At 45.2% G+C, this 12,930-nt stretch overlaps 1 long non-coding RNA gene across 12 annotated transcripts in view; it reads left to right on the top strand.

Annotated features, from left to right (window-relative positions):
- The window catches only part of LOC307110632, a 135,598-nt gene that overhangs the window by 10,463 nt on the left and 112,205 nt on the right, over positions 1-12,930 (top strand). For all 12 annotated transcript variants that reach the window (XR_013814465.1, XR_013814466.1, XR_013814467.1 and 9 more), the window contains exon 2: positions 10,470-10,561. This is a non-coding gene — a long non-coding RNA (uncharacterized lncRNA). The remainder of the gene's footprint in view (positions 1-10,469; positions 10,562-12,930) is intronic.

Genomic DNA, 12,930 nt, shown 5'->3' with positions numbered 1-12,930 from the left:
ATGGCTCACTCTCTCCAGCTTCAGCCAGATCAATGTAGTCATCATTCCCCAAACCCGCCACATTCTATCATTTCTCTTTTCCTTGCTCAAACGATTTCTCTCTTGGAATGCCTTCTCTCCTGTTTAGTAGACACACTTCTAATAATTTCTCAAGGCTCAGTTCTTATGCCATCTTTTCTATGTAGCTTTTATTGATTTCCCTAGTAAGAATGAATCCCCTTGTCTTTGTGTCTGCATGATATCCTATATCCATTATTTATTTGTATATTATTTTATCAATCAGTTGTTGAGCAGAACATATATATCCAACAGTGATGATTCCAGAGACAGGGTACAGGTATTAGGAAAGTGAGTGATATATACAAACCTATCTAATATATTACCTTTACTCTTAAGGAGCTGAGAGTTGGGGCATGAGACACATAAGTCAGTAATTTTAGAACAGTGTACTACATGCTTTAATGAAGATGTGAACAAAGGGCTATGAGGTTATGGAGAAGGCAGCAGACTAATTTTTCTTGAAAAAAATCAAGGTGGGCTTCATGGAGGGTAGATAATTGAATTGGGCCTTTAATTTATTCATTCAGATTTATTGATTTGCTAGCTGTCAGGGACATGAATTAGATATGGGCGATACATGATGTGCAATAAAGAACTTGGCAGCTGGAGAAGGATGCAGAGAAGACAATTCCAGCAGAGGAAGGGAGGTGGGAAAATTTGCAGACTTGTGAACGATTAAGAAAAGGGAGGGGTTTTGTATGGCTAGAGCTCAAGAAGCACTGAAGTGGGGAGAAATCAGACTAGAAGAGCGAGCACTAGACTGAGAATATTTGTGTGCGATTATGTCAATGATTGGACTACATTCCTGTAAGACTTGTTTTGTCACATTTCAGAGGGTCTCACTGACAGTGAGCATCCTGTGAGCAGAAACCATAGCTTCTGACTCTTCAGGTCCCTGCACATTGTGTATAACAGGTGCACAGTTCATCTCTGTTGAATTAGTAACTGTATCACCATACCTCTACTTAGTAGGATCTTGTTGTCATACATTTTGAGATTCATTTAAAATTCGTTTACTATTCCTCATGGGCTGCTATGCTGAATGGGACCTGTCCAGTCCTAATGTGTAGGGCAAAGCTTCAGGGATTAAGTGGAGCCAGAATGCATGTCACCTAAGGCAGCCTGAAACAGCCAGGAGAGCTTACATCGTGTTGGGAGGTCACTGAAGGATTTTGAACAGCAGAACGACAGGGACTCATTCTTACTAGAAAGACCATCTTGGCAATAACATAGAACAAGGGTTGCAAACTATGGCTCATGAGCCAAACCCACTCAGGTCCTGTTTTTCTAAATGAAATTTTATTGGAACACAGCCACACACATTCATTTGTGTATTGCCTGTCATTGTTTATGCACCATAATGGCAGAGTTGCCTAGTTGTGACAGAGATCCTAGGGCCTCAAAGTATAAAATATTTACTATCTGGTCCTTTACAGCAGGGGTCCTCAAATGACGGCCCGCGGGCCACATGCGGCCCTCCGAGGACATTTATCCAGCCCGCCAGGTGTTTTTGCTGCCGCTGCCTGTCCTGCTTAGCAGCCAACTCGTCCCGGGCCCGCAGTGCGCGTGTGTGGAATGTGCGCCGTACTCTCCGACTCCCCTCCTTCTCTCTGAGGGACAGTGAACTGGCCCCCTGTTTAAAAAGTTTGAGGACCCCTGCTTTACAGAAAAAGTTTGTCAACCTCTAATGTGGAGGATGGATTAAAGGAGGGTAAAGGCTGGTGAGAAGGTGCTTTGTTAGGAAGCAATACCAAAACTATGAGGATCATGGCATGAACCTGAACTAGGCAGGAGCAGTGGGGCTGGAGAGGAGAGGAAGGTGCCAAAAGAGGTGAAATCTGCCAGACTTGGTGACTAATTAGATGTGGAGGTGGAATGGTAAGAGGATTCTAGAACAACTTCTAGTTTCTAGCTTGGGCAGCTGAGGAGGTGGTTGTGCCAGTTACTGAGGTTGGGACGCCAGGAGGAAGAGCAGGTTTGGGGATGAAAAGGATGATTCCTATTAGGGCATGTAGCATTGGGACATCCACCTGGAGGTGGTAGATGGAAATGTGGGTCAAGGGCTCAAAAGAGTGACCTGCTCTGGACATACGGATTCAGGAGTTGTCAGTATGTGAATGCTCAGATTACCCAGGGGAGTGTATAGAGTGGGCAGAGAGACAACCAATGGTGGAACCCACAGAAACACTCGTGTTTAAGGATGAACAGAGGAAGAGAAACCTGGAAAGGAAATGATGAATGAGGTCCCTGAGGGGTTGAAGAAAACAAAGAGATATTTTCTGGGCAAATGAAGTCAAAGAACAACTAATCACCAACGTTCCATAAAGAAAAGAGGGGTGAGTCATAGTTAGGGACGAGTGAGAAAGCCTGAAAGTAAGAGCGATGCAAGGCAGCTGGGGATGAGTGAAGCTTGGAAGAAATAGCCTCCATTTATTGCACACTTGCTATGTCGGATAACATCCTAAGTGCTTTACATTTGTGAGTTCATTTCATCTGCACGTCATCCTTTCAAGGTAGGAATAGCAATCCCCTATTACACATGAGAAAACTGGGGTGTAGATACTCAGCAACTCACTGAAAGTTATACTGCTGGCAAATCAATGCCCTTGAACCCTATGTCAGATGACACATAGCTATTCCACCCTTTTAATTCCTTACAATTATCAAATGTCACCAAATCTGATGTTGTATCTTCTGGAATGATCCCCCTCACCTGTCCACATTCTGTGTTGGGTTCTGAGACAGAATGTATTAGGTTGTGAGCACTGACTTGAGAGCCTGACGGCCTGGGTTCAATCCCAGCCCCAGGACTTAGAACCTATGCAACCTCATCACCCAACCTCCCTGTGCCTCCTAGTGCACCCATAAAATAGGGTCAGCCAGAGTCCCTACCATGTAGGTTGTTGATTTATGCAAAACACTTGGAACAGGAACTAGTGCATAGTGAACATTGGATAATGACAGCTCTCAAATGACAGTCAGGACATGCCAGGTGCTTCTCTAAGTACTCTATGTGTATTGACATTTAGTCCTTACAAACAAAATTCCAAGCAAAGAATTGGTTTTATTTTCATTTTACAGACCAAGAGCTGAAGCCTAAAGAGATTAAACTGCTAAAGGTCACATAGCTTAGACAAGTGCTAGGTAGTATTGACAGTCCTATTATCCCTTTCCCGGTCCCATCAGAGTTAGTGTTCCTTTCTCCTGCTCTTCATCCCTCAGTCCCAGTACTCATCACATCGCACTGTGGTTCATTGTGTATTTGTTTGTCCATCTCACAGAACTGAACAAGGACATGCCTAATCTCCTTTGCATCCCCAGCAACAAGGAATGATGCTTGACACTTTGTGGAAACTCAACAAATATTTCCTGAATAAATCATTGATCGAACCAACTCATACTGAGATCATAAGCTGAATCCAGTTGGTCTTCACAACCGATTTGCAGTGGGTACATTGAATCTTACACACGGACACCACATTCAGCTCTTGGAACGTCTCCTCAGCTGGCCATCTGGCATTAATGAGTTTGTTTTTGCCCTAAAGGGATTACCACTGTTTAACCCAGGGCAATAAAACCACTTGGAAGGGCTGGTATTGGGAGACAATTCTCAGGCCCCCTGGAAGGCTGACATCACTGATTCTGAGAACTTCCCAGAAGCTCCCAGAATGCCTTTGCAAGTACATAAGAAACCAGCCCTGTTGCTTTCCAGGCACACTACCTTTGGGTCAAATATTCTATCCCTAGCTCTCCACTCACCTGGCCTTCATTTCCAAGTGGCTTTTAGTTCTCTCAAAGCCATTCTCCTTCCACCCTGTGGGTGATGACTTGCTCTCACTGAGGCTCTCAGTTGGTCAGAGGCCCTCCCAGCCTTTCACAGGAGGAGGAAAACGTAGTTCCCAGCCAGACGAACCTGAGACCTGCAGAGCTAGATTGCAACAGTGGCTGCTGTCCAGACAGATCCTACCTGTCATGACTGGGCTCTTTTTGATCCCCCAGATGACCTGGGAAAGTCTTTCTTTTTAAAAAAAAATTATTTTATTGATTTTTTACAGAGAGGAAGGGAGAGGGATAGAGAGTTAGAAACATCGATGGGAGAGAAACATCGATTAGCTGTCTCCTGCACACCTCCGACTGGGGACCCGCAACCAAGGTACATGCCCTTGACTGGAATCGAACCTGGGACCTTTCAGTCCGCAGGCCGACACTCTATCCACTGAGCCAAACCAGTTAGGGCATGACCTGGGCAAGTCTTTCAAGTTGAGGTGCTCTGAGGGAGGTGGTGGAGTCTACACAGTTCCCTGTCTGTTGCTCCAGGTCCCCCTTCTGAGTGGGCCGAAAGTTCAGGCTGTGGACTTAGGTGACCCATCTCTCTCCATTCATTCCAAGGGCCTCAAAGGGCAACCTCTGTGATCCCTGCCTCACTGGATGATGAGTCATCTCCACGGCAAGCAGTCATTTGGGAAAAGTGGTTCTGCTTGAGCACAGACTGCTTAAGGTTAATAATCAATTCCAGCAAGAATGGCAGTTGTTTCTCACCAGAGAGCCAGAAAGCACCAGGGTCTGTTCCCCATGTTTTTGTTGATGGCATCAGGAGCATGGCCTTTGAAATCAGACTGACCTGTGTTTGAATGTCACCACTGACTTGTGGCTTTGTGCAGATCTTTGACTTCTTTAAGTCTTGGTTTTCTCCGTCTGCAAGATGAGGATAGTGATATTTCCCTGCTGGCTCTATGTAAAGTTTAAAGTAACACACGTAGGGATTCCTACCCCAGAGCTCGGCACATAGGTGAAGCGTGATGAATGGCAGCCACTATGCTTTATGCAAGCATGGAAAGAGATTTAGCCTCGTCTCCGGAGCAAGGTCAGCAAACTTTTTTTCTAAAGGCAAGATATCAAATATTTTAGGTATTGTAGGGGCCACACAATCTCTGCTGCAACTACTCAACTTTATCCAGCGAAAGGAACCACAGACCATACTTAAATCAATAGGCATGGCTGTGTTTCAATAAAACTTTATTTACAAAAGCAGGCTTCTGGCAGGATTTGGCCTCTGGGTTATAGTTTTCTCACTACAAGGAAATCTATAATAATAATAAAAGCATAATATGCTAATTAGTCCTTCCAGATGTCCTTCCTTCCGGACAAAGCCGCAGCAGGCAGGGGCTGCAGCAGAGGTGGTAGAGGTCCCCGGTCGCTGCAGTGAAGGGCTGGGGCTGGGGCTGGGGCCAAGGCCCTTGCATGAATTTTGTGCATCGGGCCTCTAGTGGTCTTATAATATCTCTACATTCTAGTCACTAATAATATGTTATCTGTTTTATTTATTTATTTATTTATTTATTTATTTATTTATTTATTTTTAATATATTTTATTGATTTTTTACAGAGAGGAAGGGAGAGGGATAGAGAGTTAGAAACATCAATGAGAGAGAAACATCGATTAGCTGCCTCCTGCACATCCCCCACTGTGGATGTGCCTGCAACCAAGATACATGCCCTTGACCGGAATCGAACCTGGGACCCCTCAGTCTGCAGGCTGATGCTCTATCCACTGAGCCAAACCAGTCAGGCTATCTGTTTCATTTTTATGGAGGTTAGTTAATGCTACCTTGTGCAACAGAGAACTTCAGCTTGGAAACCTAAAATGTGTTTGTCCCTGGACTCAGGTATGACTGGGCATATCTGCAGAGTCCATTCTGCATATGGAACCAAGGTCGCATCTCAAGGGTAAATGGAAGTGGAAGCGCACTAAGTTGGTTCAAGGATGACAGTGTCCTTGTAGTAGCGAGAAGTGGCTAGAGTATATTTTCTTCTGGCAGGCAGGGGCTGCATCTGACTCTTCTACAGGGCCTGGCATGGTCAGTCTTTTGTGAGAGAATTTAATAAATGGATCCTACCTAATTGCTTTCAGATCTCCTAGCATAGTTGTATGTCCCCAAGGGCACAGGGCTCTAGCTAATTGGATGGAAAGCTCCTATGTGAGATTCAGAAGACAAATGTTTATGACAAAGTTGGGGAGGCATTTGGGTTATATGTGCAACATGCTCCCAGTGCCTCATGAGATGAAGGCGAGTGCCTACACACTGGCAGAGGGCGGTGTTCTTTGAAGATCGCGGCCGATATTTCCCAAATATGGCCACACCAATGTACATGCCATCCCACATGTTATTACAGTGTTAACACTCTTCCATCAATAAGTGGGCTCTGTGCTCCCTGCCCTTGGACCTGGATGGAGGCCTTGTAATTGCCTTGATCAATAGAATGTGTCAGAAGTCATGCTAGGTCATAAAAGGCAACATGGTTTCCACCTGCTTTTTTTTTTCTCACTCTTAGGTCATTTGCCCTCGAAATCCATCCACTCTGTTGCGAGCAAGTTCAGGCCACATGGAGAAGCCACATGGAAAAGCTCTGGCTGACAGTCTTAGTTAAACCCCAGCTGGCAGTAGATGTTAGTATGTGAGTAAATGAGCCTTCAGATAATTCCAGCCTTTGAGTCTTCCAGTTGAGGCCTCAGCCTTCATGAGGGAGGGATATGTGTTATGTCCAAATTCCCCATTCTCTGAGAGATCATAAATGATGATTGCTTTTTTAAGCTACTACATTTGGGATAATTTGTGATCCAGCCTGAGAGAGCTAATGCAGATATTGTAATTCTTTACAGACCTGTCTAGCCCTATTATGCCCCAGAGGACTCGAGAGGATAATGATGCTGGGAAAAGGTAGCACGTGCCCCGAGTTTATCATACATTCACTCACTCACTCACTTACTCATTCATTCATTCCCTACTCTGTACCTGGCTCTGCGTTAGAGTCTTCGGAAACATAGATCTATATGCTACTTCAGCTTCTATGCTCAAATAGGTGATGCTATATTGGGGAAGATAGACGTTAACCAAAGAATTTAATTTACAAAATGGTAAGGTCTTAAAGAAACCTGTAGGAAGTACAGCAGGAAAACAGTGAAGGGGACAATTATTTTTACCTGGAGAACATTGGAAAGGCTCTACACAGAAGGTGACATTCAGTTGGGTTTTTCAGGAAGTATAGGAGTTCACTATGTAGTCAGGTGGGAAGCAGGAATTCTGGGCATAAAAGTCTGCAGTGGGAAAGAGTGTGGGCTGGAGGGATAAGGTGGCTGGAAAGAATAATTTGAAGGAGGGCTGGCAGGAAAAGTAGGGAAGGTAGGATGGAGTTTTACTGCGATGAGCCTTCCATGGTTGTTCTAAGAACATGAAAGTATGTTCTGTAAGCTACAAGGAGCCACCAGAGCACTTTAAGCGAGGGGATGAATGAACTGCTTAGACCTGTATTTTAGGTGGGCCATTTTGTAACAGCATGGAATATAGGCAGGAAGGAGAATCTGAAGCCAAGGAGCCCAGGTGGGAGGCTGTTGTCTCCTAAGAGACCCTGGAGGGAGGAGAGGAGTAGGTGGATATATGAGATGTTTAGAGGTGCCCCTGGAGTGGGAAGAGCATCCCCAGTCCCTGGCCCGGGTGATGGGGTGGACCCGAGTGCCATTTGCAGGGACCGGAAGCAGGGTGTGGGGAAGATGTGAGCTCACCTTCAGACCTGTTAGGTTGGAGCTGAGCAAGTGGAAACATCCCACAAGCAGGCCATAGGTGGGTCTCCATGGATAGATCTGGCATGGAGATAGCACATTGGGAGTTGTCGGCTTATAGGGATAATCGAAGCCGTGGGAGTGGATGAGGTTATTGAGAACAGAATTTCTCAACCTTAAACTCAGCACATATCTCTTTTTGGTCACCATAAACTCTGCCCCCGCCCCCAAATAAATAACCCCCAGAAAAGCAAACTGCTAGAACTCTGCTGGTCACGGGCCTAGCACAGCCAGGAGTCCCTACACCAGTCCTGTGTCTCCACAATCCAGAAAATTTTGCTGAACTTTGCCTGCCAGGATTTGTATTTTTTTTTTTAAAGAGACATCACTTTCCTTTATTAAATATTAAGTTCTGCTGTCGAATATGCCTTTTTGAAATTTATTTGTCCATCTCAGAGGACCTGATATGGCTGACAATTTGTTCTCCCTCTCAGGCCTGGGTTACACCAACTTTAAAAAAAAAAAAATATATATATATATATATTTATTTATTTATTAAAGTGATTGTGGTGACATTGGTCAACATGAACATATAGGTTTCAGGTGTGGGTTCCTATGTTACAAGATCTGTATATGGCACTGTGTGCCCACCACCCAAAGTCAAATATTCTGTCACCACATATTAGGACCCCCTTCTCCCTCCACCCCCTTTCCTATGGCAACCACCATGCTGCTGTTTGTGTTCATGAGTTTCAGTTTTTTATCCCACATATGAGTGAAATCATACTATACCAACTTTTAAAGGGAGGGCTGAAAAAGAAAGGAAGGCTCCTGAAAAAGAAAGGAGAGAGGGGGTGGGGCCACAGGGTGAGTGTTGGGGTGTGTGGGGGTGTGTGTGGGGGGGGGACAAGGGAGTCAGGGATGAGAGGGCTTCTAGGGGGAGGCCACCTGCACCAGGTACTGTGGTGAGGACTGAGGCGAGGCCCTGTGGTCAGGGCTGGGCAGCTGAGGGGTGCATACTGTACGCAGAGAGACAAGAGTCAGTGGGATGGAGGGTGGAGGTTGCCTCCCCTTCCCCAGGGGACCTCGACTGCAGGATCTGACGCTGTCACCCAACAGTTATTTCCCAAATGATGTCGCACACCGCTGAAGGCTCCTCGGCCGTTCTGGCAGTTAAAATTGTCCTGTTTTGGGCAGTCAGGGAGGTGGATGGCCCTAATACGGTGCCTCTTGTCCAGAGCAGTTTTGGAGAAATGGGGGAGGGGAAGGTGGGATTGCAGGGGGCAGAGGGGTGAGGGGAGATGCAGAAGCAGGGAGAGGTGAGGACGATCCTCCAGGCTGGCCGAGGGCACAGCTACTGTCTGCTCTGCTCTGACAATCAGGAGCCATGCGCGCCAGCCCCTCTGTGCCAGGGACATCGTGGTGGGTGACTAAGAACCAGCCACTCACATAAAGGGCACGGGCTGAGTAGCTGGATTTTATCTGCAGTTCACCTCCCTGGGTATTTCTTTGGGGGGGAAAAACATAAAACAAAACCCCGTGTCTGTTGTGTGCGTTGGTAATTTTTTCAGAGAGGATGTGAAATCAAGGCCACAAGAGTCATTAAAACCAAACATACCTTCTGCACCCTCTCAATATCCGGGAACAATTAAGCTTGAGCAAACAAAATTGCCAAAGGCCGAAAAAGGGAAAACAAACCCTCCGCTTTGCTAAGTGGAGTTGAGGAGAACCCCCCGAGCCTCTGGGTGTTCCAGAACCAGCCCTCTTGTGCTCCGAGACCTTATGGAACAGGTCTGCTTGGTGTGTGTGTGTGTGTGTGTGTGTGTGTGTGTATGTGTGTGTGTGCGTGTGCGTGTGTGTGTGTGTGTGTGTGTCTGTGTGTGTGTTTTAACTCTACACATGACCGATCCTAACTGTTGCCAAGGTCGCCCTGCATAGTCAATAAGTATGTTAGTTTTCTGAGAGGGACGTATTTTGAAGAAGAGCAGGAAAATACAATGTGGAAAATGTCAAGAGGAATTAGATCAAGGCGTGACCTAATACCCATGGGGAGGCCGACGTCAGCTGCATTCCCTGTCTCTCGCTCTCCCTTGGACCTCTTTCAGAACTCATTGGAAAATAAATATGTATGTGATGGAGAAGTGGGTGGATCCAAAAGCTACAACAAGAGAGAGGGAACGAAAAGCAAACACACCCTTGCTTGGATTATTAAACTGATTTAAATTCACAGTTCACAGCTGTAGAAAGCATTGCTTCCATTGCAGCTTCCTTCCTATAGGAAGAAAACAAAAAAACAAGAAAAGGTAACTGGGGGTGTATTCTTCCCGGCTCGGAACGAAGTGCGCTGTGTCGTAGACTCTAAGTATTTGTCAGACATTCAGTGCAGAAATGAGTAAGAGTGAGTGACTACATGGCAAATGCGTCCATCTGTAAGCAGGATAAATTGTGTCAGAGTCCAAGGAACTTGTTGGGTTATAGAAGATTAAATTGTTGTGCAATTGAAAACAAAAGAAAAACCCTTGTGCTCCCATGCCAATCGTTATGTAGGCAGGTTCACACCCATTATTGTATTTAATTCTTCCAACAATACGGTGAAGTAAATATTATGATCTCCATTTTATAATTAAGGAAACCAAGGTTTAGGGAGGGTAAGCAATTGCCCAACGTAGCATGTTTAGAAGTGATGAAAATGACATTCAGGCCCTGGGTCTTCTTACTCTTAACCAGGTTTTCTTTCCATACATTATGACAGACACTGGAAGGTTAGAGGTGGGTATAGAGCAGACGCAGCCTTCCGGAACACTGCCTACTCCAGAAAACTAATTCATAGGGTTTTGTTTTATATTTCCAGATCCAATGTGAAGAAAGAAGATCTCTTATCTGTTTGAGTAGTTTACTTGGAGTTCTTCTGGAGCTGTTGTCTTAGATCTTCACCTGTCTCAGGTGAGGTTTTGCTATAAACTTGGGTTCCCTTGGAGATCGGGTACTTATCACTTTTAAAAAATAAATCTTGTTCTGAAATATTCACAAACTTACAGAAGAGTTACAAGTGCAATGCAAAGAACTCGTTTCCCTTCTGAATTATTTGGAAATATATTACCAATCTGATGTCCTATGACCCCCTGAATACTTAAGTGGGTATTTCCTACCAACGAGGATGTTCTCCTGTATAAACCACAATGCAATTGTCCAAATCAGGAATTCACTTCGATACAATACTATCATCTAATCCTCAGACCTCATTCCTCTTTCACCCATTGTCCCGAGAATGGGTAATGTCTCGTTAGTCCTTCTAAAAGACTCTACTTTAGAAGCGTCATCCTTAGTTGTCAGGCCTCTCTAGTGTGGAGCAGTTTCCAGCCTTCCATTATCTTCATGACCTTGACACTTGGAAGATTACAGCCCACTTATTTTGCAGAGCGTCCCTCAGTTTGATTGAACTGGTCTGATGTTTCCTCATGACCTTATCCCGGCTGCGCATCCCTGGCAGGAATATCACAGAAGTGACACTGTTCTTCTCATTACATCCCACCAGGGGTGTGGGATTCTAGTGTGTCCCATCACTGATGAGGGTCGTCACGGTCCCTTTCTACGGTGGTCTTTGCCACCCTCTTCAGTCGGAAGTTACACTCTTTTTTTCCTTCATGATTTAATTTTGTGGGGAGATACTTTGAAACTACACAAATACCCTGTTCTTGGTCAGATCTTCACTATGTCAGTTGTTTATCAGCAGAGAATCATGGTTTCCTGTGTTACTCAATGGGTTCCAGTCCTTCTCTAGCACTATGATGTTCACAGCGTCCCAGATTTGGCCAGTGGGGTCCTTTCAATCTGGCTTCTGTGTTCTTTGGACGTAGCCCATCATTCTTTGGGTCTTCCCTTACTTTCCGGCACAACAAGATGTTTCAGCTCATCTCTTCCTTTCCTTGCCCCAGTCCTAGGATCAGCCATTTCTTCAAGGAACCCATTCCTTTTAGTGCAGAATGTTATTTGGAAGCCACGATTTGGGTACTAGTTGTACTCATTGCTATTGGGGTGTCACTGTTCCCAGGTCCTTTGTGTATGGACAGAGCCAGGAAATACACAATTCACATTTACATCTCTATCTATCTATCTATCTATCTATCTATCTATCTATCTATCTAAAATAATGAGTTTAGCCCTGACCGGTTTGGCTCAGTGGATAGAGCATCGGCCTGCGGACTGAAAGGTCCCGGGTTCGATTCCGGTCAAGGGCATGTACCTGGGTTGCAGGCACATCCCCAGTAGGAGGTGTGCAGGAGGCAGCTGATCGATGTTTCTCTCTTCATCGATGTTTCTAACTCATTATCCCTCTCCCCTTCTCTCTGTAAAAAATCAATAAAATATATTAAAAAAATAAAAATAAAATAATGAGTTTACTCCCATGGCTTTAAGTCCAGACTAACAGCAGAGCATTAAGTTTTGTCCTGTTTCTGTACTGTGACTTCCTTCTCCCACAGTGAATACCTTGGCTTCCAAAATCCCTAACATATTTATTGATTGATTAGTCCCCCTGTGTGTAACCTCTTCCATTTTTGCCCGTATCCTATAACCCTGTATGGCTGTCTTCTCACCCCAGCTCAGACTGACACCCTGCACAGGGCGTGTCCCCCCATGGATGCTCTCCTCACCTTTCTTGGGCTTTCACTCCCCGTTTTGGGCTATTTGCTCAATGGAAGCTCTTTCTGCCCTGCCCAGGCTCTGACACCCCACTCTGGGCTGTATCCCCAAAGGGACTCACTCCTGACCCTGCTCAGGAGCTGATACCCAGGCCAGGCTGCCCTGCTATAGGCTGGGGCTCTGACACCCTACTCTTTACCACCAGGGCTTTCCCACCCCCAGCTGAACCTGTCTTGTCCAACTAATGTGTTAAAACAAAATTGTTCAGAAAGGAAAAGGAAGAGAAAAAAAATAAAAGAGGAAGAGGGAAGAGAAGGAGGGGAAAGCAGGTGCTTCTCATTTTAGTTAAAAATAAAGATGATTGTTTCATTTCTTAGGAAATTTTTTTCCAGGCTAGAAGGAGGTGTTTGTTTGTTTGTTTGTTTGTTTTTGAGAACATACTTCACATAGTAAGCAGGCAGTAGTTCAAATTATCCTTGGCTATGCTGGATATCTTTGATTAGAAGCAGGCATCCATTCCCACCACCTCCTTACAGATCTTTCTTTATCACAGGGGCTGGAAAGCTACAAAGTACATTTCCCTGACTCCCTTGCACTTGAGTTTCTAGAATCAAATTAGGTTCCACCAATGAGAGGATATCCCAAGGAGACGCGGAATTTGGAAGTGGGTT

The sequence above is a fragment of the Cnephaeus nilssonii genome, assembly GCF_951640355.1.
Source record: "Cnephaeus nilssonii genome assembly, chromosome: 14".
NCBI classification, from domain to species: domain Eukaryota; kingdom Metazoa; phylum Chordata; class Mammalia; order Chiroptera; family Vespertilionidae; genus Cnephaeus; species Cnephaeus nilssonii.
Note: the sequence above shows the minus strand (reverse complement) of the source record. Positions and strands in the feature narration are given on the sequence as shown.